Source organism: Alexandromys fortis, unplaced genomic scaffold (genome assembly GCF_014885135.2).
Source record: "Alexandromys fortis isolate MF-2015 unplaced genomic scaffold, M_Fortis_MF-2015_v1.1 scaffold_229, whole genome shotgun sequence".
Classification (NCBI taxonomy): Eukaryota; Metazoa; Chordata; class Mammalia; order Rodentia; family Cricetidae; genus Alexandromys; species Alexandromys fortis.
In genome coordinates this window covers 2,099,988-2,124,490 of record NW_026068122.1, presented here as the reverse complement: position 1 = coordinate 2,124,490, position 24,503 = coordinate 2,099,988, and the positions used below count along the sequence as shown (strand labels likewise).

General features: G+C 40.4%; 1 pseudogene; it reads right to left on the bottom strand.

The window, feature by feature from the left end:
• Positions 1-13,591: 13,591 nt before the first annotated feature.
• Positions 13,592-14,053, bottom strand: LOC126490479 (40S ribosomal protein S18-like; annotated as a pseudogene).
• Positions 14,054-24,503: the final 10,450 nt, after the last annotated feature.

Sequence of the window (24,503 nt, the reverse complement as noted above, 5' to 3'; positions counted from 1 at the left end):
GGCCTGAAGGCTTAAGATCAAGTAAAGGGCTGGAAAGATGAGAACAAATCATCAGGTCTTGTATGGCAGACCAAGGGAGGGATCCTAAGCTTCTCCCAGACAATCGTGCACCTTTGAAAGGTTCCTAAGCAGGCAGTTATACGAACGGGAGAGTTTGGGAATGACTTGTACACAAGCACATTTATCCTCTGCTGGAGAGGTTATGCGATGGGAGCACTGGTGTCAGAACTGCCGAAGGGAAAGAAGCTTCTCGTGGGTGTGAGAAGAAGGTGAAAGGATGGACGTTTGAGGCACATTCAGAACAGAATAAAATACCTTGCTCATTAGGTGATAAAAATCAGAGTGTCAGCTTCAAGAAACACTATCCCTGCCCATTACAAAACCAGAGGAATGGCTTCTTAAGAGACTTGTCTCATCAATACTCAGTGGACAGAAAGTGTGCAATAAGGCCGAGAGAACAAAGCAGTGCCAGGGATTCCAATGCATAAACTCAGAGTGCATGGTCCCTGGATGAAGTAGAGCTGACTTGGAATCGGCTGGAACCACCCAGGACAAGGATTCTGACTCAGAACAGAGCGAATCCCAGCATGACATAAGCTACTGCTTTCAGGCATAAACATGTATAAGCATATGCATGTTCATGTGGGTGCAGGCACATGTGTGTATAATGGCCTGTGTCAGCATGGGTGCCAGGGGACAACTTTGGGTCTATTCCTCTGGTGCCATACAGCTTTCCCCCCAATTGTGTCTTCTTTCAGCAAATAGCACCAAGCCTGGCACTAGTGAGACTTTGGGCTCCCACGATGACATCAGTGACCACCTCCAGCAGCTTGAGCAACTCAAGGGAAGAATTGCCGAGTTAGAGATGGAGAACCAGAGTGACAGGGAGCTTAGCCAGACACTAGAAAATGAGAAAAGTGCCCTCCTGAGTCAAATCTCGGCAAAGGATGGCGAACTGAAACTACGTGAGGAATCTTCCAGTTTAACGCTCACACTCTGAGTATCTTGCTCTTGCGATTTGCCTACCAGAGCTTGTGTTTCTTGTTCAGTGATGACATCCGTTTGTTGAGGGAATTTTTCAGTGGCCTCTAAGCTAGCTTGTTTCAGTACACTATCTTCTCCTTGAAGCTCCAGGTCTTCTCTCAGAAGGTTTTTCTTTGCCATTAAAGCCTCAAACTCCTTAGAAAGGGTTTTATACTCTAACTTTACCCTTTCTAGTTCCTCCTTCAGGCTGGAATTCGACCAAAGAAGAGCATCCATGCTTACCTTGGCTCCTAGAGGCTGAGCCTCTGCTCTAAGCCGGTCGTTCTCTTCCTCCAGCTCCAGGATCTTCTGGTCTTTTGATGTAGCACACTTTTTCATCCTTTCTTCCTGCCGCTGCTTTCCCACCTCCCTTTTTGTCTGTCTCTGTGCTTCTTAATGCCCCCTGTAGTTCTTGATTCTCTTGCCTTACACCTGCCACCACGTGCTAGATCCTTTCGACTTCGTTGCTCGCGTTCTCATAGGACTGCAGAAGAACTTCATACTCCTTCTGCAGCTCCTTGTGCTTCTCTTGCCATTTGGCGCTCTTTGCGATCTTAGAGCATCTCAGAGATTCAAGCTCCTTCATCAGGTTTGTCTGTTCTTCGGTAAGCCCCTCCAGAGCTAATTTCAGGCTTTCACAAGAGCCACGGAGGCTCTGGTTTTCAAGCAAAGCCTTGTCTCTTTCCTCCTGAAGAAGGGCTAACTTTACTTTGAATGCAGCACTCTCTTGATTTTTATCAGAAACCTGGCTTTCCACATCAGCAAGAGACTTGGTCAGGTGTGCCACAGCATCTCTAGCTGAAGACAACTCCTTTTTCAGATTCTTTTGGGAGACGAGAGCCGCCTGCAGTCTCTTCTTTATCAGCTGCCTCGCTTTAGCATCTTCCTCGCCCTCTTCTGTCTTCTGCTTCAGCTCACAAAGTTCTAGCTGGAACTGCTTTAGCCTGTCGTCATGCTCCTTAGCCTGCATTTCCAGCTGTGTGTGCAGGGCTCTGATCAAGTGCTCCTGCTCCATCATCCCTGCCTGGACTTTGGTGAGGGTCTGTCTGTTCTCTCTCACTAAGCTGTCCAGACAGGTAGCTGACCTCATCTTCCTTCTGTTTCATGTCTTTTTGCAGTTCATCTAGTGCAGGCTGTAAGGCTGTCAGGTGTTCCAGGCCAGCAAGTTTGAGCTGGCTGCTTTCCAGTTCCTGCTGCAGGCTGTCTGCATGGGCCTTGGCTTGATGGGAGGCTGCCTTCAAATTCTGTATTTCAAAATCTTGTTTTTCTATCTGATCTTGTAAGAGAAATACTTCTTCTTGTTTTGGGGTCAGTTCAGGAGTTGTGAAAGTTATTTTCATTCCCTGCTCTTCTTTCTCAACAGATAATTAAGCACAATTATTTGCCTACCTTCCAAAATGCCATGTGCACCTGTAAGGCTACGCTTTCGAGTGTGGAAGAAAAAGGGCTAAGAAAAACACTGCATGCCATGGCCCATCCAGCAGCAAGAGAATATCCAAAATGCCTTCTCCAGAGTGTGACAACAACCAAACCCAAATGCAAGCAAGGCCTTGAATCAGGGAGCCTAAATTACTTAAGATTAAATGACACACGCTCACGTTCAAAATTACATAGTTCCTGTCCTGTGCCTAAGTAGCAGAGCTAACATGCATATCTTACCTACAAAAGAGAGCAATCTTTATAGGAAAAACCATTTCTCTTCTGTTTTCAATCACAGGGCAGGCACTTGAAAAATACCTATTGAATCAATCAATCAATAGATACAATTCATAGTCTAGTTTTCAAACTACTACACTCTGAAATTCTACTTAGTAGTACATTCTGAAAGACTGCTTAGAACTTGGAACAGGTTTGCACTCAAGAACAAAGAGATGAGCGGCTGGGAAGATTGGCGCAATTGGCAAAGTACTCGTGAGGACTTGTGTTCAATCTCCAGAATCCACATAAAAAAAGCCAGGCCAGGTGAATCCCAGACTGAGGTGGTAGAAACAGGATTTCGGAGGCTTCCCGGCCAGCCAGCTAGTCTAGCCTAAGTGGTGACCTAGGCCAATGAGAGGGGGAAACTATCAAGGCCAATGGCCAGAGGAAGGAATGACATTCAACGTTGTCCTCTGGCCACCACACACATGTGCATGTGTGCATGCTTACTTGTGTGCATAAACATGCACTTGTACATACATGAACACACATGTACAAACACAGATCAAACAAAGTGTCACTAAAGTGCCTTTCCTTACAGGGTTCTACATTCTAAGTATATGCAATGTGAGTTAGTACAGGGTAAGCTCAAATACAAGGAAGTCAATTTTCAATGCACCTTAAAAAATATAGATTTAATAAAAGAATGTGCCTTTGAAATCACTTTTTACCTCTTATTTTTTTTTAATACAAAACTGACTTCATCTATTTGAAGTCTTGGATCAGGGCTAGAACATGAATGGTAGCAGTAAATCCGCAAATGAGAAGGAAACCAGCCCATTGCTGACTCCCACGTAAGGCCCCAAGAAGTTCCGACCTGATGAGATTAGGAAAAAGGGACAGTATGGACAAGACAGAAAATGATGTGCAACCAGTCAGGACACCAATAAGAAGCCAAGGAATACATGGGGGATGCGTGGAGCGCAGCAGGGAAGATCAGGGCTCCGAAAGTGGCTGTGAGGTCTGGATTACACATTAACCAAAACGAGCGTCATTCCACGGAGTGTGAGCAACAACCTGCTGCATCTCTGTCTCCACATCTGCCTGGGTTACTAACGGATGCAGCTCATCTTCATGGAGGGGGACCTGGGTTTCAAAGTGGGCATCTATCTCTTGGACCATCTCCTGCATGGAACTCAACTGAAGACACATGCCAGAGAAACTAGACAAGGTACACTCCAGAGTAGCTCAGAGACAAGTCTTTCAGCCTAACCTCCAAAGATGGGCACACAGCACTGACGGACAGCGCTTCTCTAAACCTCAGCTCTGAGGGACAAGGGTGAGAATGTCAGAAGAACTATAGGCCCAGCAGTAACTTCCAGACAAGAATGAAAGCCTACTATCAAACTCTGAATCAACTCATATATAACTTTAATTAAAAAAATCTTCACAGATACTAAAAATGTTATAAATATGGGAGAAGATATTTTTTAATTCTGAAAAGATGAAAAAATTAAACATACAAGTGAAGTTAAATTTCTGTTAACTCCTTCAGTATCCGACTCATGCTCAAAAATGATCCTGGACCCTCACGCCTATAAATTAGCAGTTCAAGCCATGGACATTATTCGAAATGTTCTACAAATAGAAATACAAGTCTAGTCTATCGTGTATGGTTATCTGTTTGTGTTTTCAAGGGCACACCACGTAACCAGAAAGCCATGTCTAGCTGTCACTCCTGCAGGCTGTTCTCTTTAATGCATTCTTCTCTGTCTTTCCCAACTCTTCCCCACAAGAACATGGCTTTTCTAGAGTGTTTCCTAGCTCTCAGGGTTCCTCTGTCTTCCCCACAAGATCGCGGCTTGTCTAGAGTGTTTCCTAGCTCTCAGGGTTCCTCTCTGTCTTCCCCACAAGAATGTGGCTTGTCTAGAGTACTACCTAGCTTTCAGGGTTCTGTTTAAATCCCATCTATTTTTCCTCTATGTTTCTATAACTACCATGTTCACAAAATACTTTAAAGCTGAGGATACTTTTATCTATTTTATTTTTTGAGATAGGTCTTCCTGTATAGCCTGGGCTAGCCTGGAACTTGTCATGCAGCCAACACTGGTGTCAAACCCATGATCTGTACACCTCAGTCTTCTGCATGCTAGGGCAATGGCTTTTGTTACCACACTTGGCATTTGGTATTTTGTTTGGAGTGGCTTGCTCCACAATGGAACTGTTACCATAATCATATGTCTTCGCTGCCTTTGTTTGAAGTAACTTAAAAGAATAAAAAATATGTAACATTTTCCTAGTCTACACTATATATGAAGCATGAAAGCTCCAAGGGGCTAGTAGGATAAGATTATCAATTTCTGGGTATAAAACCCTCTGTGTTCAACTGTCAGCCATCCCTACATGGAAGACACTTCTGTTATCAATATGTCTGATGGCTAAGATCAGGTGAGTGTTGTGTGCAAAGCCCTCCAGGGATGAAAATACGGCATAGCACAAAAGCAACCTCAAAGGAGAACTACGGGAAACTGAGAAAAACAAAGTTGAGAAAGCCGGCGCAAACAAGCTGGCTCTGGCTTCAGAATGACCATGAAGAAGAATGCTGCATACTAGAGTCATTAGCAACGAGCCTCATACTCTCTCCACTTCTTTAGTCAATGTTCAGTAAGTAGCTTTAAGGCTAAGATATATCTTCCTAACAAGATTTTAATCAGAAAGGAATGGAGGTAATAATTTGATTTCTTTTGTTTTCTTTGTCTGTTTCTTTGAGTTCGGCCATGAGCCCATTCCTGAGATACAGAATCTCTGTGTGCTGTTATAATGGAGTATCTGGACCTAAGGAATAAAAACAGTCATCATAAAGCTATGGCAAGTTCACCAACATAAATGGCATTTTTGAGGGCTTCTGGTGTTTCCTACTAAGATATGAACCACTTACCATACTTCTAGCTTATCCCGCCACACCCTCCTAGGCTTGGCATTAACATCCTATCTACCATACTTTCGTCTACCAAGCTTTTCAAGTGACTGCTGGGATGGACTTGCCACCTGCACCATTCTGGACCCCATGGATTCTATCCTATTGGAGGCGCCATCATTCTACCTGTGCAGCTTGCTCTACCTGTGTCTGCCTGAGCTGAGTCCGCAAAGTGCTAATGAGTTCTTCCTTTTCTTGAAGCTGCTGCTTCATCAGGACAAACTCCTCCATCTCTGGAGAACTCTTATCCAACTGAAGGGGGAAAATATTGACTTAAGCATGGAACTGGCATTCTTACTTCTTTTGACGTTCTCATTTGCCTACCATATTTCCTTCTAATTTCCCCTTTAATGCCAAAAGAATTTCATTTGCTAATTTATAAAATATCATTGATTTGTCAAAACTTTTCAGAAGAAGGCAGAAGCAATAGCAATACGCTTTTCAATTTCTTTGAAAGCTAACATAGCAAAGAGAAAGACCAATTAGACAGTGAGCAGAAAAACATGGACAACAGTAACAATATGTAGGAAGCTATCCTTCAAACCTTGGACTAAACAAGTTATGGGAAAATTATGAAAACTGGGATTTTCTTGCCATTAGAGACTGTAAGATAATAATAAAAAAGACAGCAATAGAGCTGCATCTGATGTTCCTGTGGAATAGGGAAAAAAAAATCCAAGGTAACCAAGAAGTATTTGCAGGAATAGATGGCAGCTAGTATTAGAAGAGATGCAACACTGCCCGTTCATTGATCATGGGTAAATGCAGGCCATCCACATGAAAGATTCCCATATGCAAACTGTATAGATAGAGGCTTAGCAATGGTTCGGTGACAACTAGCACTTGCTGCTCTTGTGAAAAGATCCAGGTTCTGTCCCAGCACCCACTCTATCTGTAACTCCAATTCCAGGGGATCTGATGTCCACGTCTGACCTCTGGGGGTTTGTAGTGCATATACATACATGTAAGCAAAATCATTTACACAAAAAATGAATGAACAATTAAATAATATCATTCAAAAGTCAGGCACGGTAGCTCATGCCTATAATTCCAGCACTCAAGAGGCTGAGACAGGAGGACTGCCACAAGTTCAAGGTAAAACTGGGCTACATTGTGAGACCTTCCTTCAAAACCAAAAAAAAAAAAATCACGAAGAATAAGGAGCAGAACAAGATGCTGAAAGACACTGTAATTTATTTCATAGTTAAACATGTTTAAGAAAAATGAAGAGGACATGAAAGAAAAATTAGAGTTAGAAAAGTTTTAAAAAGTAATAAAATTCCTGAAGTTGATATAAAAGAAAACTCATTTCAGAAGAGAAAGCCAAACACAAAAAAGAATGCCTTGAGTTAAATAAGAAAAGGATGAATCAAAAAAATATTAATTAAAATTGGTAAAAAAAATACACAACCAAAAATACAGGTTGACAGAAACCTGCAAGGAAAAAAAATGAAAGCACCGGAGCTGACCGATGTAATCATGTAATTCAAGAGTTTCTGAGAACACACGATCCATATATGAAGAATACACTGAGTATGTGCTAATACCAACCAAGAAATCCACACACACATGCAAACTCTAATAAATGAGTAGATGTGGAAGCAAGGGAGGGAGGGAGGGGCAGGCGGAGAGGGACAGACTGAAGGGAGAGCGCTACTGATCTGGCTCTGGCTTCAGAATGACCATGAAGAAGAATGCTGCACACTAGAGTCATTAGCAACGAGCCTCATACCTTCTCCACTTCTTTAGTCAATGTTCAGTAAGTAGCTTTAAGGCTAAGATATATCTTCCTAACAAGATTTTAATCAGAAAGGAATGGAGGTAATAATTTGATTTCTTTTGTTTTCTTTGTCTGTTTCTTTGAGTTCGGCCATGAGCCCATTCCTGAGATACAGAATCTCTGTGTGCTGTTATAATGGAGTATCTGGACCTAAGGAATAAAAACAGTCATCATAAAGCTATGGCAAGTTCACCAACATAAATGGCATTTTTGAGGGCTTCTGGTGTTTCCTACTAAGATATGAACCACTTACCATACTTCTAGCTTATCCCGCCACACCCTCCTAGGCTTGGCATTAACATCCTATCTACCATACTTTCGTCTACCAAGCTTTTCAAGTGACTGCTGGGATGGACTTGCCACCTGCACCATTCTGGACCCCATGGATTCTATCCTATTGGAGGCGCCATCATTCTACCTGTGCAGCTTGCTCTACCTGTGTCTGCCTGAGCTGAGTCCGCAAAGTGCTAATGAGTTCTTCCTTTTCTTGAAGCTGCTGCTTCATCAGGACAAACTCCTCCATCTCTGGAGAACTCTTATCCAACTGAAGGGGGAAAATATTGACTTAAGCATGGAACTGGCATTCTTACTTCTTTTGACGTTCTCATTTGCCTACCATATTTCCTTCTAATTTCCCCTTTAATGCCAAAAGAATTTCATTTGCTAATTTATAAAATATCATTGATTTGTCAAAACTTTTCAGAAGAAGGCAGAAGCAATAGCAATACGCTTTTCAATTTCTTTGAAAGCTAACATAGCAAAGAGAAAGACCAATTAGACAGTGAGCAGAAAAACATGGACAACAGTAACAATATGTAGGAAGCTATCCTTCAAACCTTGGACTAAACAAGTTATGGGAAAATTATGAAAACTGGGATTTTCTTGCCATTAGAGACTGTAAGATAATAATAAAAAAGACAGCAATAGAGCTGCATCTGATGTTCCTGTGGAATAGGGAAAAAAAAATCCAAGGTAACCAAGAAGTATTTGCAGGAATAGATGGCAGCTAGTATTAGAAGAGATGCAACACTGCCCGTTCATTGATCATGGGTAAATGCAGGCCATCCACATGAAAGATTCCCATATGCAAACTGTATAGATAGAGGCTTAGCAATGGTTCGGTGACAACTAGCACTTGCTGCTCTTGTGAAAAGATCCAGGTTCTGTCCCAGCACCCACTCTATCTGTAACTCCAATTCCAGGGGATCTGATGTCCACGTCTGACCTCTGGGGGTTTGTAGTGCATATACATACATGTAAGCAAAATCATTTACACAAAAAATGAATGAACAATTAAATAATATCATTCAAAAGTCAGGCACGGTAGCTCATGCCTATAATTCCAGCACTCAAGAGGCTGAGACAGGAGGACTGCCACAAGTTCAAGGTAAAACTGGGCTACATTGTGAGACCTTCCTTCAAAACCAAAAAAAAAAAAATCACGAAGAATAAGGAGCAGAACAAGATGCTGAAAGACACTGTAATTTATTTCATAGTTAAACATGTTTAAGAAAAATGAAGAGGACATGAAAGAAAAATTAGAGTTAGAAAAGTTTTAAAAAGTAATAAAATTCCTGAAGTTGATATAAAAGAAAACTCATTTCAGAAGAGAAAGCCAAACACAAAAAAGAATGCCTTGAGTTAAATAAGAAAAGGATGAATCAAAAAAATATTAATTAAAATTGGTAAAAAAAATACACAACCAAAAATACAGGTTGACAGAAACCTGCAAGGAAAAAAAATGAAAGCACCGGAGCTGACCGATGTAATCATGTAATTCAAGAGTTTCTGAGAACACACGATCCATATATGAAGAATACACTGAGTATGTGCTAATACCAACCAAGAAATCCACACACACATGCAAACTCTAATAAATGAGTAGATGTGGAAGCAAGGGAGGGAGGGAGGGGCAGGCGGAGAGGGACAGACTGAAGGGAGAGCGCTACTGATCTGGCTCTGGCTTCAGAATGACCATGAAGAAGAATGCTGCACACTAGAGTCATTAGCAACGAGCCTCATACCTTCTCCACTTCTTTAGTCAATGTTCAGTAAGTAGCTTTAAGGCTAAGATATATCTTCCTAACAAGATTTTAATCAGAAAGGAATGGAGGTAATAATTTGATTTCTTTTGTTTTATCTATCTGTTTCCTTTGAGTTCAGCCATGAGCCCGTTCCTGAGATACAGAATCTCTGTGTGCTGTTATAATGGAGTATCTGGACCTAAGGAATAAAAACAGCCATCATAAACCTATGGCAAGTTCACCAACATAAATGGCATTTTTGAGGGCTTCTGGTGTTTCCTACTAAGATATGAACCACTTACCATACTTCTAGCTTATCCCGCCACACCCTCCTAGGCTTGGCATTAACATCCTAGCTACCATACTTTCGTCTACCAAGCTTTTCAAGTGACTGCTGGGATGGACTTGCCACCTGCACCATTCTGGACCCCATGGATTCTATCCTATTGGAGGCGCCATCATCCTACCTGTGCAGCTTGCTCTACCTGTGTCTGCCTGAGTGGAATCCGCAAAGTGCTAATGAGTTCTTCCTTTTCTTGAAGCTGCTGCTTCGTCAGGACAAACTCCTCCATCTCTGGCGAACTCTTATCCAACTGATGGGGAAAATATTTACTTAAGCAATGGGACTGGCATTCTTAGTTCTTTTGACTTTCTCATTTGCCTTGAATACCTACCATATATCTTTCTAATTTCCAGTTTTAGGCAAAAAGAATTTCATTTGCTAATTTATAATGTAACATTAAATTGCCAAAACTTTTCAGAAGAAGGCAGAAGCAATAGCAATACGCTTTTCAATTTCTTTGAAAGCTAACATAGCAAAGAGACAGACCAATTAGACAGTGAGCAGAAAAACATGGACAACAGTAACAATATGTGGGAAACTATCATACAAACCTTGGACTAAACAAGTTAAGGGCAATCCATGAAAATTGGGATTGTCTTGGCACTAGAGTCTGTATAAATAATAATAATAATAATAATAATAATAATAATAATAATAATAATGCAATAGAGCTACATCTGATGATCATTTGTAATAGGGAAAAAATCCAACGAAACCAAGAAAAATTTGTAGGAATAGGTGTGAACTAGCATTAGAAGAGATGCAACACTCCCTATTCTTTGATCATGGGTAAATGCAGGCCAACCACAGGAAAGATTCCCATATGCAATCTATATAGATAGAGGCTTAGCAATGGTCCAGTGACAACTAGGACTTGCTGCTCTTATGAAAAGATCCAGGTTCCGTCCCAGCACCCATGCTATCTATAACTCCATTTCCAGGGGATCTGATGTCCTCATCTGACCTCTGGGGGTATGTAGTACATATATCTACATGTAAGCAAAAACATTCACACAAAAAAATGAATGAACAATTACATAATATCATTCCAAAGTCAGGCATAGTGGCTCATGCCTATAATTCCAGCACTCAAGAGGCTGAGACAGGAGGACTGCCACAATTTCAAGGTAAAACTGGGCTACACTGTGAGACCTTCCTTCAAAAACAACAAAAATAATGAAGAATAAGGAGCAGAACAATATGCTGAAAGACCCTGTAACATATTTCAGAGTTAAACATGTGTAAGAAAAATTAACAGGACATGAAAGGAAAGTTAGAATTAGAAAAGTTTAAAAAAGTAATCAAATTCATGAAGTTGACATAAAAGAAAACTCATTTCAGAAGAGAAAGCCAAACACAAAACAGAGACCCTGAGTTAAATGAGAAAAAGGATAAATTCGAAAAATATTAATCAAAATTGGTAAAAAAATACACAATCAAAAATAAAGGTTAACAGAAACCTGCAAGGAAAAAAAATGAAAGCATCAGAGCTGACCGAATGCAATGAATCATGTAATTCAAGAGTTTCTGAAAACACATGATCCATATATGAAAGCATATACTGAGTATGTGTAAATACCAACCGAGAACGCCACACACGTTTGCAAACTCTAATAAATGAGTAGATTTGGAAGTAAGGGAGAGAGGGAGGTCAGGCAGGGAGAGAACTGGCTGACGGGAGATCACTACTGATTGTCTAGAAAGAGGCATTGGCCATGGATATCCGTTGGCTGGTAGTGATCTGTTAAGCTAATAACGAGGTGACTCACTCCTACCTTCACAGCTTGTTCTGACTGTGCCTGGTGAAGCTGGGCTTGCAAATGCCTAATCAATTTCTTCTTTTCCAGTAGTTCATTTTTTTGTTCTTTGAGCTCATCTTTTGTAGAGTTCTTATAATGCTGAAAATTGTAACAGATTGAAGTCACTTACTTAAGAGTTACAATCAATAATTTTATCTTTTACACTGTTTGCCTTTTAGAGACATTTAATTACAGCTTCATTAAAGTGATAGAAGCACTCAGGAGCGAGAAGCAGGAGGATCTCTCTTAAAATCCATCCTGGTTTAGAGTCCCAGAACAGTCAGAACTACATAGAAAGACCCTGTATCAAACAAACAAACAAAAAAACAATAAAACCAATCAACCGACCACCACAACAAAATTAAACAACAACAGAATCAAGAAAAAATTAACACAAAGGGATAAATTTTGGGCTGGGAAGATAGCCGAGTTTAAGAAAGCTGGTTCTGCAACCACGGTGACTAGGGTTTGAATCCTAGTACCCACAAACACCTGTTACTCCAGTTTCAAGGGATCGGACACACCCTATTCTTGTCTCTGATACCCTTCTCTGCCTGTCGCTGTCCGTCCATCCCCCTGCCACACACATGCACACATGCACGCTGTGCTAAGCACACCATGGCACACCATGGTTACAGGGCTGCTGTGACTGACAGCTGGAGCGGACTGGGATGGCTGGACATCATTTATTGAACACGGAAAGGAAATGATGATAGAAGATGTTGGCATGTTTAAATTCTGAGGGCAAAGTAGTAAGCCTAAGTGAAATGCAGAGTATAAAATGGATAAATAAAAAAAGTCTAACAACATGACTCATGGAAAGTCTGAAAGCTTCAACTTGAAAAGGAAAAGGTCAGTGCCTGCCACCACAGCCAGGGGAAGAGAGGATGAAAAGAATTCAAACAAAGAAATTACTTGCTTTTAAAACCAACTTTGAGATGTTAAACAACCCTATTCTATTCCCCTCCTTCTTGTGCCCCTGCTCTAGGAGGGGCTAAACCTAGGGCCTTATCCACACTGCATAGGTGCTCTTCTCCTGAGCCACATCCCCAGGGCAGACAAGGGACAGCAATGTCCCTGAAAGGCAAGGCTTAGCAGGGCACTGGGAGGTAACAAGTGCCCTCAAGGGCTGTGGCTCAGAACTTGAAAAACTCCCCTCAGAACGAACACTTCTGATTATATAATACAGGGGGCAGGGGGAGTGGAGGCTGACTTATGACCACTGTGAGCCACAGGGGCACAGCAGCATCAGGGTAAACTGCACATGCCCCCAATACCTGATGGTTCCTGTCCTCTACAGCGATACCCATGTGTGGTTAGGACCCAACACTCAGAAGGCAGAGGCTGAGAGATCAGGAGTCCAAGGTCATTCTTTGGCTAGCTACAGAGCAAGCTGAAGACCAGCCTGGAATACACGAGACCCTGTCTCAAACAAATTAAATTAAATTAAAATAAGTTATCAAAAATTATTAAAACAAAACAAAAGCCCTCAACTCTTGGGCTTGCCACTTGTCTTTGAAAAAGTTAACGGACATCAAGGGTTGGAAAATACAATGCAAACTACAAGAAAGGCAGACAAATGTACAGAAATAAACAGGGGTTTTTAAACAAATATAGTGTTCCAGTCCCATTTACTCTTGACACTTTTCCCGTGGAACAAGAGCTGTGTCCCTATGGAGGAGGAAGGGGAGGAGAGGGAGGAGGAAGATGTTAACAATATCTCTCTCTCTCTCTCTCTCTCTCTCTCTCTCTCTCTCTCTCTCTCTCTCTCTCTCTCTCTCTCTTTATTTTTGGATTTTCGAGACAGGGTTTCCTCCGTAGCTTTTGGCTCCCGTCCTGGAACTAGCTCTAGTAGATCAGGCTGGCCTTGAACTCACAGAGATCCACTTGCCTCTGCCTCCCTAGTGCTTGGGTTTAAAGGCGTGTGCCACAACCGCCTGGCTAACAATAACTTTTTTTTCCCCCACAGGTATATAAACTATTTATTAACAGCAAAAGCCCAGGGACTCATTTCTTCTTGGATACACCCACAGTGCGGCCCTGGCGGCCAGTGGTCTTGGTGTGCTGGCCTCGGACACGAAGGCCCCAGAAGTGGCACAGCCCCCTATGGGCGGGCCCAAATCTTCTTCAGCCGTTCCAGGTCCTCGCGCAGCTTGTAGTCCAGTCCGTTGGCCAGAACCTGGCTGTACTTCCCGTCCTTCACATCCTCTGTCTGTTCAAGAACCAGTCGGGGATCTGGTACTGCTGGGGATTCTGCACAATCGTGATCACACGCTCCACCTCGTCCTCGGTGAGCTCTCCAGCCCCCTTGGCGAGGTCAGTGTCCGCTTTCCTCAACACCACATGAGTGTATCTCTGCCCCACACCCTTAATGGCAGTGATGGCAAAAGCTATTTTCTGCCGCTCATCCATGTTGGTGTTGAGTACTCGCAGGATGTGTTGGGACTTCTCAGGGATCACGAGATACATGGCGGCGGCACAATCGGCAGCGTGTAGGTCTCCCGTGGAAGAGATAACAATAACTTCTTAAGACAGTTTGATACTAATTGTCTAAGTAGATAACAGAGACCCATCTTTCCAGACTCATCTACACTTGGTTTCTTTCCCCACAGCTCTCGGACTAACAGGATCATTTACAGAGTGGCGGTGGTTTTCTTAAACATCACTTCTACTGCACGAGCGAGGCTGCTCACATCCCTCTAGTTTAAGTTATTCTCCTCAGAAGAACACACAACGGAGGTCTTGTTACTCTGGATCTGGACAAAGTTACTCACAGCTTCTAAGTGAGCTTTCATGTTCTGTTCGGCATTATAGCCAGACAGTTCACGCAAAACAGCATTTCCTATATGCGAAAATCGGCTCAGCATCTCTGCAAGAGAAATAGAAAGAAAGAGCAACAATCAGTAAAAACAGATACAGGCTGCTGGAGAGTAAGTAAAGCAGATGGACGCAGCTAGACATTAGTAGCCATATCATCTCTGTGAGAGAAGGGAACTGTCACTGGATTTGGGGTGCAGCCAGCTGTGTGCATGGTGTAGCCGCACCTTGTCCTGCTCAGGTGCCATATTGCACGCACCATCACTGGGATCAGTTTGAATAATAAAATGCAAGAACACAATCTTTAAATGCAAGGACATCATTGTCAAGGATGTCTTAAGGGCTGCCTTTAATACCCTATGTTTTTTCATTGATAAACAAAAATCTTAAGTTTTCCTTCTCCCACATTGATCCTTTTCTGATTTTCGATAAAACGCCAAGACTCAACAAAATTTCCCTTCTCATGTGTTCTCTCTACATTAAAATTCCTGTAGTGGAATGTTAGGGGGTAACATGACCAAAATGCAGTTAAGACTCAGATCTACACGATCCACATGTGCCTTCTGTAATTTCTCTTCAATCAAAGCCAATTCTCTCTTCAAGCTGATAATCCCCTTGGTCTGTTTAAACCTTAAGCTACGGTTTTGTTTAAATTAATCAGGTCATCAGGTTTTATCCCAATAGTGTGCCATAGAAGGGAAATGTCCCCTAACAATCTTTGGAAGTCATTGAGAGTCTGCCAACAGTGTCTCCTAATTTGCACCTTTGGGGGTCTAATTTTTTGTAAACCTATTTTATAAGCTAACTAATTTAAGTTTATTATATTGTATTTAAATTAAAGATAGTTACACATAATACTGCTTCAAGGGACATTTAGTACCGCCTGTATATTATTCTGGGACCTGGAGATACAATTGAGATAAAAAGAGACAAAACTCCCAGGACTTCTTATAATAAAGTGGGATAAGGCAATAAGATAGTTACGTAGGGGGGAAAATAGATATAGTAAATACACAACTTTAAATAAGCAGTTGAGAGATGCCTCACTGAGCTACCTCGGGATTGTGTGGTCATTAGGATGAGATTGCAAATACAGTGGGCTAGCTGAGTGCTTGGTGTACAATGAGATTTCATAAATTCATAGTAACATTCTTACGAAGAATGTCTGAAATCATTAGGAGTTGGCTAGGTTTCTGCACCCTCCGCTGCAGGCTGGTCTTTTAAGGGGAAGGAGCACTTCATGAGTGCTCTCTGTCTCTTGTTTGAGCTCCTCACTGACTCTTCCCAGAGCCTGAGCCCATAGATCTCTGTCTGCTTTTCCCAGCTGAAGCGCCACTTGCCAATTCTTCACTGTCTTTTATACTCATATCCTGAGCGATCCCAACAAAGGATGCCTTGTGACGTCAGGTTGTAGTCCGACCTTTTGCTAAATTGCTGTTGTCTTTGACTAGCCTTGTCTCTGGTTCTCATCTTTTCATCGCAAAGTTAAAAAGCCATACTAAACCAAGTTTCAGGCTCTACTCCCGGTGGGTTCTCACACAGAACCCAATACTAGCAGCTGGTGCCCCTAGTCCAAAATCTCCTCAAAAGCCTGGCCCATAGTCTCTAGCACGAACAGCAGTAGGTAAGAAATTAGGGTAAATCCGAACTCCCAAACTGTGCAGCAAACACCTGATGTTTGCAGAATACCCATTCTCTCTCCATCACCAGCCTTCTTGGATCTTCCCCGGGTCACACCCCAACACATAATCATCCTCCATGCCTTAGAACCCCTTGGTTCTGTCTTTGTGGAGTGGAAGGTTGTAGGGCATCAATTGGTGTCTGTCATTGTGACGCGATAGGTAACAAACAAGGCCTGCCTGGTCGCCAGGGTAATGACCCCTTCGCAGTTCCATCTTCGGCCCCATGGAGAGTGGTCGTGTTTCAGGGGCGGGGCGGCGGAGGCGCTGAGTTTGGGATTCCAGAGTTGATTTGGCTTAGGTCAAGCGGGGAAAGGCCGGCATTGCGGGTGGCACCCACCTGCAGGTGAGTGTGATGGGCAGGCCTCGTGGGGAGCCCAGCATAGGCCAGCCGCGCACTGCTGGCCAGGGGACACTGGAGCTCAGCCGGCCGCCCCGCCCCTCGGGGCTCCGCCTCTGTCACCTGCCCATCCTAGGTGGCAGCCCATTTGCTGCAGCTCTATTAGGCCCAGGAGCATTTAGACGCCCTGGCGGCCAGCAGGGTCATTTCTCCTTGGGGGAGTCCCAGAGGTGGGCAAGCCGGCCAGTCCTGCCTGTTTCTAGGTGTGTGGCAAAGCCTGGCTTTAAGTCTAGAAACTGCTTTATGAATATGCTAATCACCCTGAGTGGATTACCACCCACTATATGCCTGAATTTCAACATCATATACCTTATGGACTGTACAGATATGTGTCAATCAAAATAAGAACTAAAGTTAACTATGGGTGTCTCTAAACATAATTATTTAACAGTTTCTGTTCATTTTTCTTTAGTAAACCACTTCTCATTGATAAAACACAGATATAGAAAAGCACACAATGTAACAGATAGATAAAATAAAGAAACCAAATTATTACCTCCATTCTTTTCTGATTAAAATCTTGTTAGGAAGATATATCTTAGCCTTAAAGCTACTTACTGAACATTGACTAAAGAAGTGGAGAGAGTATGAGGCTTGTTGCTAATGACTCTGGTGTGCAGCATTCTTCTTCATGGCCATTCTGAAGCCAGAGCCAGATCAGTAGAGCTCTCCCTTCAGTCTGTCCCTCCCCGCCTGCCCCTCCCTCCCTCCCTTGCTTCCACATCTACTCATTTATTAGAGTTTGCATGTGTGTGTGGTTTTCTTGCTTGGTATTAGCACATACTCAGTGTATTCTTCATATATGGATCGTGTGTTCTCAGAAACTCTTGAATTACATGATTACATCGGTCACTTCCGATGCTGTTTTTTTTGTAGGGTTCTGTTAATCTTTATTTTTGGTTGTGTATTTTTTTTTACCAATTTAATTAATTTTTTTTCATTTATCCTTCTCTTATTTAACTCAAGGCATTCTGTTTTGTGTTTGGCTTTCTCTTCTGAAATGAGTTTTCTTTTATATCAACTTCAGGAATTTTATTACTTTTTAAAACTTTTCTAACACTAATTTTCCTTTCATGTCCTCTTCATTTTTCTTAAACATGTTTAACTATGAAATAAGTTACAGTGTCTTTCAGCATATTGTTCTGCTCCTTATTCTTCGTGATTTTTTTGTTTTTGTTTTTGAAGGAAGGTCTCACAATGTTGCCCAGTTTTACCTTGAACTTGTGGCAGTCCTCCTGTCTCAGCCTCTTGAGTGCTGGAATTTTAGGTATGAGCCACCATGCCTGACTTTTGAATGATATTATTTAATTGTTCACTCATTTTTTGTGTGAATGATTTTGCTTACATGTATGTATATGCACTACATACCCCCTATGATTGATGCCCTTTTAATTGATATAAAAGCTTAAAAAATAATTAGCTACAAGTATATTTTTGTTGAGATGTAATTGATCTCACATTCAATGTTCTATTACTAAACTGAAATGTGACATTTTTTCAACTGCTTATGTTATTTATTAAAGGATAGAGACTGGTGGGAAGAATTAAAAAACTTAATTTAGGGGTCTTGACTGGATATAAGGAGACTCTTAGATGTGCATCTTCTTCTTGAAGTAGATTGATGCTGCCAGGAGCAAATATGTCTTATTGTCATGAAAAGTTTTAACTTCTTAAAACATTTAAATGCCATATTCTGTATGTTTTTGAAAGGTTTGAAGAATACTTATTAATTTAAAATATATCTCTGTACATCTAGAATACCTAAGTAACATGACTACAAGCTTGACTATTATAGATAATTATCTATTAACCAGTATTTCTTAATTATACATTACATTTTTAAATGAGCTACACAAATGCAATATCTTAGTCAAGAGCAGAAATATACATATAACAAAATTGACCTAAAATTTGAATCAATAGACTAAGATCCATACCAATGCAAAGTATTTGTATCTATCTCATATCCCCCTTTAAAAGTAAACAAAAATTTATAAATAATTGTTTAGGGAATTTGGGTGTAGTATTCTCCAAACTGCTTCCTGCTTTTTGCTGGACAAAGTAATTTGGGGGGGGGTGTTCACAGTGACCTTTCTGGGGCTCTTGGTCCATCAAACCACATTAGTCTGGAAGGAATCCATAGGTTCTCATCTCTGTGGAAACAAAAAGAGAACCTCTTTTCCAAAGCAACATATCTTTAGACCCAAATTTTGAAGTGAATATACCTTTAAAATATATATGTTGGCTTAGCTTAGCAGCCCATATAATGAAATGTCTTTCTGTGTGTTGCTCAGTTACAGTCAAAAAAATGCAAAGAAACCCCAATAATATACATAATTCAGACCGACTGTGTATGTTCCATCTTAATGTGACTGAGAGTTTCTGGAAATTATTTTTAAATTAGTATGGTATTTACAATTTGCCAGTTATGATTCCAGATTGATCCTAGACTTTTTTTTATTGTACTAAACATGTATTGCTTTAAGTAAAGAACCTTCTAAATTTTAATAAGACAATGAAACTTACTTTTGTCTTCATAGTTTGAATCAGCTTATGTCCTGACAAATATTGCTTCAGGAAATTCTCTTCAGACCTGGATTGTGATTCAGGCAGGAGTGGTGCCTATCTTCATCAAGTTGCTTAGTTCAGAGTTCAAAGATGTCCAGGAACAGGTAAAATCTTTGCAGAAACTGCACTCGCCCATCTGGATGGATCTTCTCAGCACAGAAACAGAAACTCCTGGTGTGCCAAGGACCCCCACAGACAAAAGGGCAAACTTGGGGGGGGGCAGGGACATGTGGAACAAAGAAGTTCCTGCAGCAGGAGCTGGAGGTGCCCTGCACTCCCTTCCGGGGATCTTCTGGCTGTGCAGGCACACACTCACCCCTCTGGGTGAATAGCCTCAGTGCAGGAGCAGGAACTGTTCTTGGTCTAAGGACCTCACAGACAATAGGGCAGGATTGGGGGAGGCAGGGTCATGTGGAACAAAGAAGCCCCTGCTGCAGGAGCTGGAGGGGCCTGTGCTCTGTTCCTGGACCATCCACCCTGGACAGATACATAGTCACCTGTCTGGATGGATCTCCTCAGCAAAAGAACAGGGACTCCTGGTAGTCCAAGGACCTCGCAGACAAAAGCTCCATATCTTTCTTTAGGTTTGGAAAGTTTTCTTCTATGATTTTGTTAATCATATATTTTTTGTGCTTTTGAGATGAACTCCTTTTTCTATGCCTACTATTCTTAGGTTTAGTTTTTTTCATAGTGTCTCATATTTCCTAGATATTTTGTGTTACATTTTTATTAGATTTAATGATACTTAGACTGATGAGTCTATTTCCTGTATTTTATCTTCAGTGCTCGGGATTCTCTCTTCTATCTCTTGTATTCTGCTCTTTAAGCTTGCATTTGTGGTTTCTGATCATTTTCTCATGATTTCTGTTTCTACAATTCCTTTGACTTGTGTTTTATTTATTGTCTCTATTTCAGTTTTCAGGTCTTGAATAGTTTCTTTCATATGCTTGATTTATTTTTCATGGTATTTTTTTAAGGGATTTGTTGATATCTTCCAATTTTTTTGTTTGTCTTTCCCTCCATTTCTTTGAGGGATTTTTTATTTCCTCTTTGAGTGTCTTAAACATCCTCCTAAAGTTATTTTTTTAGGTTCTTTTCTTCTGCTTTACCTATATTTGGTTGTTCCAGTCTTACTGTTTTAAGGTCAGTAGTTTTTACTGATGTTGTGTTGCTCTTTGTTGTGTTGATTGTGTTCTTACCTTGTCTACCCATTTTTCCTCTGATTGGTGTAGTTGGGACTGTCTGTGACTCTGGTGATCAATCTTCCAGGTGCCAGTGTATTCAAGGTTTATGTTATTACTCCTCATGGTGTAGTCTGGGCCACAGTTCCAGTCACCCAACTGGTCAATCCATGTTCCTGGAGGTTGCTTGGTGCTCCTGGGATTTGCTCTGCCATACCAGGGTTCATTTGGGCCTGCTCCCACAGAAATTGCTTGCTTGGGATTCTTTCTGCGGAGGTTACTCCCTTGGACCAATTCTGGTAGAAGCCCTGGATCAGGCCTATTACCCGTGCAGATTCACTCCCCAGACCCAGAGAGGTCTCTGGTTTTTGCCTGCTCCCTCAGTGTTTACTCCCTTGTACCTGATCCTGTGGAGTTCACTGCCTCAGGCTGCTCTGGCCTAAGTATCTGGCTCAGTCCTGTTTCTGTAAATATCCCTGGTCTGAGTCTGCTCCTGCATAGGTCCCTGACTTGGACTTGATCCCACAAAGAACTCAGGCTCTAGTCTACTCCCTTGGAATTTCCAGACTTGGGTTTTCCCAGAACTGCAGAGGTCTTGGTTCAGGCCTCCTTCCTAGGAGGTCCCAGACTCACCTAGACCTCTACTCAGATTAATGAACATCTTAAATATGACCATAAAATCTTCATCCAGCAACTGATGGAAACAGAGACCCACAGCAGAGAACGGGGTTGAGCTCCCAAAGTCCAGTTGAAGAGTGGGAGGAGTGAGAATATCAACAAATAGGTCATGACCATGATGGGGACACCCACTGAAATAGTTTACCTGAGCTAATGGGAGCTAATCAACTCCAGACAGAAAGGGAAGGGAACAACATTGGACCAAACTAGGCTCTCTGAATGTGGGTGACAGTTGTATAGCTGGGCAGACTTTGGGGCCACTGACTGTGGCACCAGAATTTATCCCTAATGATTGTACTGGATTTTTGGGAACCCATTCTCTTTGGATGGATACCTTTCCCAGCCTAGATCTAGTAGGGAGGGTCTTGGACCTTCCCCAAACAGTGTGCATTACCCTCTCTGATAGCTGGATGGTGTTAGCTTGGGGAAAGTTAGAGGGAACGGGAGGTAGGGAGGGAGTGGGAGCTGGGATTGGTGTGTAAAATGATAAAAGATAGTTTGTTTTCTGTTTTAAAGCATAAAATAAAAAGAATTAAAAGAGAAAAACAATCAAAAACAAACAAAAAATAGAAAATATACTAAAGTGATTAAATGATTGTTTATAGTCAGGATTTGAGTTTATTTTCTAGTTTTAGCGATTAGTTACAATGGCTGGTTATCAATATTTGCAACAAAATAGTACAATGATATAAAATTTTCCATTTTTGTTTCCCTTTTTCTTTTTATGAGGTTGTTTCATGAGGTATGAAATCCTTTAGTTGCACTGGACAAATTACATTGTCCTCTAGGGAGAGAGTCTAAACTATGATCCCATTTAATCCTATCTAGTGTTTTCAGAATCTTTTGTTTAATGATCTCTTGAGGTTTTATTAATTAGCTTCCTATATTTTATGTAAGGTTATTATTTGGTATTTTAGGCTAGAGAAATTAGGAAAGCCAGTCTTTGAAGATGTTGTACATTTTATACAGGTAAAATGTACAGCGATGTTTAAACAATGAGCAGTGTGGCTTTATTTGTAGATACAATTCTTGTTTTGAAATGGCTATGAGCGTAGATAATACCTAAAGTGCTTGTGTTTGTTTAAAAGAAAAGTAGATAGCAACCTGAAAAAGGAATTGCATAGCATGGGAAAATACTTATTAAAAAATTCTTTGATGTTTAGAACAATGCTAATTTTCTTTGATTTTTGAGCTAGAATAACATTGTCCATGAGGAAATGCAAAAGACATTAGAAAACATCAAAAAGCTTTGTAGTACTTTTCATTTCTTCAAGGTGTAATATTCCAATACATACTCATTTCTCTGTGCATTGTTGAGAATTTGAAAACAGAATAAAACTTACAGATCATGAATTGGATTTATTTTTCACATTTACTCTGTTTGTAAAAGATTTGTTTTTATTTTATGAATATGAAGTTCTTGCTTTCATGTTTGCATGTACGTCTAGCAAGCAGTACTTGAGGAAGCCAAAAGGATGTGTTGGATTCTCTGGAACTGGGATTACAAACAGATATGACCTGCCATGTGGGTACTGATAAACTGAACCCATTTCCTCTGCAAGATCAGTGAGTACTCTCAGCCACTGAGCCATCCCTCCAACTCCATCTCCCGTGGCCTATAACAAATGTGTATATTAATTTATTTTCTGAACTGTTAGACAGTTAAAGATTTTAGCAAATAGCAAATCATAATTTTTCTTGGGTGACAATGAGAGTCAGTGTAATTAAAATGCAAAAGGTATTGAGTTGATTGAATTTTAAAATCAGAAAATTAAGGGTGTTGCTTTGTTTCATGTATTCTCATAAGTAGTTATTTGAAAAAGACACACAGTTATTTATATTTTCCACAATAATCAATAAAAGCAGCAGTTGTTCTTAAATTAGAAGGGTTTGGGGTTCTTTAAGTATAAAGCAGGTTTCATAACAGTTGAAGAAGTAAAAATCCAGAGCTTGTCTTGCAGGAGTAATAAACTTACAATATTTATCAAAAGAGGAGAAAATATTCACAGGTGATAGTTTTGATGGGTGCTTTGCTCTAACATAGCAGATAACTATAGGGGCGCTGAATTTACAGCTCTGCAGTAGGAACTTTATTACCAAATACTTCCTGTAAGAGTTAGGTAATTATTAAAAATTTAGGTGTCTGAAAAATCTGTTTTGGAGAATTCTATATATGACATTTTTAGGACTATATAGGTATGAACAAGGGGAATAGTCACAATGTAAGTTAAAAAATGAAGTCTGCCTATTGTATTATTGATATTTTAATAGTTGCAAGTGAATGTATGTTAAATAATAAACAGGAATAAAATTAAAACACAACCAAAGGTAAGAAAAGATTTAAAATGACCTTTCCTGTGTGTGTTTCCTTTGTTGTTGGTGGCTCATAGGTAAATGAACATCATATCCTTCACTCTCTGCAGATGTCTACATGACACTTTTTGGATGCTATTCTGTGTCAAGTGAATATAAGCCCGTCATGTCTTGACCATTATCTCTTTCTAAATTCCATGTTGCTACTCTAAACTCAAAAGAATTCTTGGGTTTTAACTTGGTGATGGAGATTGTCCGTCCAAAAGATGAATTCATGGTGGATACAGGGTTTATTGACAATGCTTCCCATTGCTTTTGAACTTAGATTTTTGAAGCTGTGTAATTGGTTTTAGCTATGTGGCTTTTGAAGGATGATTGGAAAACAGTACAAATTGAATAAATTGTCTATACTTAAACTTTCCTTTTTCTCCATAACCACACAAACATTTCAAATTTCATTGTTGGTTTTAGATTTTCCCTTTGACGTCATTGTCTTTTTCTTTACTTTTAGTATGCTTTGCTTCTAGTTTGTCACTTTAGAACTCTGCAAATCTTTTTGTCTTTAAACATATAATCAGGTATATATTCATGTGTGCTTGAAATAAACGACATCTTTATCTATATTTCAACAAATACTTATATACATTATATTGCAATTCTGAATTTTAGCATGGGTTATGAAAAAAGTCATTGTAGTCCTTAAATCTTTCGGACTTATATCTAGTTGGTATATAATACTTAATGAATTACACTTAATTAACTATAAGCAACAAGGAGACACTCAGAGGTCTTTGAGAAAAATACATTTAAATTACATTGAAAGTATACTTTGATTACTAAGTAACCTGAATATTATTGAATAAGTGGTAGTTAACATATTTTGAAGGGGAATAAGTAATACATTTTGAAATGTCTTCCAGAAATGGAATTTCTTTCTCTCTATTTTATGATACTATCTCTTTTAATTCATTCATTTATCTCATGTATTCAAAGTATTCTGAAAAAAATGAAAGAATATTAGTATTAATATTAATTAGTTCATGTAGAACACCTATATGTTGAATACATCTTACGTTTATATACTAACATGAATTGTGAGTTTTATAATATATACAAAAGATGAATCAACAATCTCTGGAATAATTTGCTAGTGTCTGAACCATGGTATTATTTAGTTTTTCTGAATTTTGTTTTTTTCTTAATTTTGTTTTGAGAGTCTTTTTTGTTTCTACTGTGCTGTTTGTTCTCTAAGGAGAAGCAGACCTACAACATACTGTCATAAT